Below are 4,426 nucleotides of genomic sequence, written 5' to 3' on the forward strand. Positions count from 1 at the left end.
ACTAACATTGGCGTTATTGGGGATGGCAGCTCCTTGGAGGTGTTAAGAACACCGTAGACCAAGTGCCTAACCATGTGGGCCAATACGGTAAAAAACACAAACTGAAATGCATGACTGAAAATTGACGACTTGATGACACAAACTGTGACTGAAACTGACTTGAAATTAACTAAAAAAAATGACTTAAGACTTAATTGAAAAAATTACTTACAAAACTTATTAATGGCAGCAGACCATCGAGATTTGAGGGCTTCAAATACTGATGACAACCACCTGCCAAATGAAGAAATATGTACAATCATGTGGAGTGAACCTTCCAATGTAACCAATCCAGCAGGTGATTACTCACTTAAATTATTCTCTCACTTTCCCCGTGCAGGCAGAACAATGTACATGTAGGTAACTCACAATAAAAACTAAAACCAAGGCTTATGCTAACAAACCAGACAACATTCATCTTCTCCAATGCTTGCAAAATAATGGCAAAGGGATCTTGAAAATCCTGAAGCACTAGCTTGTCTTGAGATCCAGCAACAAAAATACAAGTACTTCCTTCATTCTGATCTGAAAGAACAGCTAGTTGCTGATTGATAGGAAGGCATAAAGAGGTATAAGCTTCTGTTATCTGAGTGTTCGTTTTAAATTCCTCAAGCATGAGAAATTCTGACTCGATTTCTGGCATACTGTCTCTTTCAGGCTCATATTCCTTAATTTCATAGTCTAAGTCATTCTTAAACAGAAAACATTCTTCAAGATTATCAAACATGATAACCCTATCATCTTCATGAAAGAAAACAATATCTGTTCGCTGATCTACAAATCTAATTTCAAGATTGTCCTCATTTTCAAAAGTGGAAGAAGCTTCACTAACACCTTCTTGACGATGTGAACACTGCAAACCTGCATTAGCTTGGGCTGTAACATGACCTTTCAGGAGTTGATCTATCTCATCTTTAGATAGAGGAGATAATACTTTTTGTTTTCTTTTGCTAAAACAATAATTGTCTTCTTTCCCTCCTAAAGTTTGACAAGGATGTTGAATATCTTCATTAATTTCAAGAAAAGGAGTATATAAATTTTCCTTAGACTGCTGATTCATTTCATGTGATTCCAGTTGACTATCAAGATGAAAAATTCTTTCATCTTCAAGCAAAGAAGAAGCTATTGTATGCTGATTATGATCTTGTGTAATGAAGTGATTGGCTTTTTGAGACTGTTGTTGAAGGGAAAAATCAAAGAAGGCTTCAATTATTTCTTCATCATCACGATCTGAAATAGCCAACTTGAATTTATCACATCTGAAATTGGAATTTGATTTTCCTACATACTGTCTTCTACTATGAGCAGATATAAAATAAGACATTGTCTTCCATCATTTTCCATTGTACTAAGATCTTGAACCCGCTGCAAATTTTCTTGAGCATCTTGATAAGTATCCTCTAAGCTCTCTTTATGCTGCTGAAATGGATTTTCATACAGGGCTTCCATGATCTCATCATCCATGAAGTCATCATCTTCATAAACTTTCTCAAGATTTTCAATAAAACTATGAACATGTTTACAACAGTTCTGAACTAATATTAAGGATGGACAAGATTCTTTATACCTTTCAAAGAACATGGTATGAAAATCCTTTAAACAGTAAATACAAGCAGGCAACAAACTTTCATACCAAGATCGAGCTTCACCTTCTAGAGTGGCCGTGAATAACTTCATCAAGCAATATTCAATAAAATCAACCTTCAACTTGCGAGTATGCATGTGAAATCTAACTAGCAACATCATTCCTATCATCATCTTTAAACATAGCCAAATTGCTTTGCCAATCTACCTTAGGAATTTTATTTTGGAAACCTTGAATGTGATCTCGGCTCATGGGAGCATACCTTCGAGCCAAAAAATCCATTTTGATAACAATCAGTTCACCAAGAAATTCTTCAGGCTACTAGTTCTTGAAGAGTGGAGTTGCCATAAAAATTCTGAAGCTTGGGATTTTTCGACACTAGAGTCGCCAGGTGAATGATTTCAACCTTCCAATGTCTGATCGTTGTCCACCATCAAAAATCAGACCTAAACTTGATACATTTTACTGAGGAACATAAAACTACGTTCCCCAGTATGGTCGCCACTATGTTATCACCTAGATTGACCTCAGGCTTAAGGGAGGCAATTCCAGGGTAACCACAGACCAAGCTTAGCCTTGTAGCTAGCCCTACTAGGCCGGGAGAGGGCTCTCTCCATAAGGATCTCAGTCAATATGACTGGATCAAGTAAAGGATTTTAGGCTAGGTATAGTAGCTCAAAGTATTTTGATTGAATTTGTTGGTCTTTTGTTGGATCAGATGGAGCTGGGTAGTTTAGGTCTAGGAAATTAGGTTAGAAATGCAGGGTGTTCTATGGGGCAAGGTAGGCATAAGCTTTAGCACTTTAGGCTTAATGGTGTGAGGTGTTTAAGACCGATCAAGAGCTGAGGAGGGCATGTGACAATCTTGGATCCTTCTCAAATAAAAGAAAACATGAAATATTGAATGATTTCCCAAGGCAGAGCACTGTAACAATGGATTCTACCTATCAAACTTGATAAAATTCAATAAGAAGAAATGAAATGAATAATGGCATACATAAAACATGTAAACAAATGATTAAAAAATAAGAAACTGTGCTAAAAATCCATATCACAGGGATCCCAAAAAACTAGTTGCAAATCCTATTAATCTCCTTCCCAAACTGCTTACAACGATGTACAATTAAGCTTTGAGCATCCAAATGAGTCCAACCCACACAATGACTGAGAAAATACATAATATAGGCTTCAAAACAACAGATCCTAGCCTCAGGGGTCGAATCCATGAGCGGAGGAATCAGTTGCACAAAAGTTGAGAAGACAGCTGAAGACTAGGATGCTAAAACTAAAACATCCCTAGTATGAAGCAAACTGATTCATTCATCTCATTTAAGCTTTTCATCTAATGTATCTACCCTAGGAAACATAAATATATACTTTAATTACATCATGATTATGAATTACATCAGTGAAAAACCAAAATCCTTGAGGTGAAAAGTGAAAAACCAAGGAAACAATGAAAAATTGGTTGCCTGTCAAGTGCATAGCGCTTTAAGGAAACACACAGCACCTCTCCTAGACAAACGTGCAACGTCGACTTAAAATCAACTTTTGAGTGCCTTCCCGATGTTCAAATTGGGCATGGGATAGCTCATTGGAGATCATGTCGAGTCTACTATCCAGAACATCTTGAATTTTTCAATTTGGAGTTCACTTGCCCTATCAAAAGCTCAATATCCCAAGACTGGTCAAAATGTGCAGAATGAGGCTACCAAAATGCAAAGTGATATTGCAGTCAACTTTTTAAGGTCTTCCTCAACTCAAAATTGAGCTCATGATAGCTCATTGGAAATATTTCGGTGTCTAGTTATCATTTGACTCATTAATAAAGTCATTTTGTCACTCCAGCTAAGATAAATCTTGATTGTCCCAAAGTTACTCTAGAAGTGCAACAACTCTCGTCAGGCAAATAACGTTTTGGAAATTTCTCCAAAACCATGAGACCTGTGCAAAAACTGAAGGAGGTTTTTCTTATTGTGTCTTTTATGGACAAAAACCTCTCTCACATTTGTCAAATTCATCTTTTCTTGCTCAGAAACATCATTTGAATAAAACCTATCCCGATGTGTGGAACAAGGGATTTGTAGAAATGAAGGGAAATGAAGGGGATGAGGGGCTTCTAATTTCTTGAGAAAAATTTTTGGAAGTAGGGAGGGATATTAGGAAGTAGGGGAAGTGGAATTTCAAAGATTGAGTGAGGGGAAGGGGTCCAAAAGGGAAAAACACAAGCTTAACCTAGAAAAGTGTCAAATTGTAGCAATAGGCTAGGGTTTGTGGGAAAATGATGAATTTAAGGGATATCAGTGATGGAAAATGTTTAGGAAGGTATTTTAAGGGTAGGGGAAGGTGTATCAGCATCAGGATACAAGTTTTGTTGATGATTTGACCATCCAAGGAAAATTACCTTCAAAACCCTAGGAGAGGGAAATAAGCCTTACCTAATCACAACTGAAGCACAAACAAGGTGTAAAATGACCCATTGGAACTTTAAATAATGATGACAAATCTTTGAATGATGGTACACTCAGCTAAATCGTGACATGGACCAATATTTGAAAAACTTTGGAAGGAGTGAAAAAATACTAGACCTAATACCTAGTGACCAAATTTTACTTGAAGACTCATTGAAATGACAAAATTTGATTTCAACACCCCAAGACCACTTTATAAGAGCATATTTGATCACTGGTGGAAGACTGCAAAGACTTACACTAACAGTGACCACAAAACATATGATTTCATTGTTAGTGGGACATGCGTTCTTGCGCTTTAGAGTACAAACTATCCCATGATCCCTGTTAA

The sequence above is a fragment of the Pinus tabuliformis genome, chromosome 6, assembly GCF_031772625.1.
Source record: "Pinus tabuliformis cultivar Carrire ecotype Pingquan chromosome 6, CPIR1, whole genome shotgun sequence".
NCBI lineage: Eukaryota > Viridiplantae > Streptophyta > Pinopsida > Pinales > Pinaceae > Pinus > Pinus tabuliformis.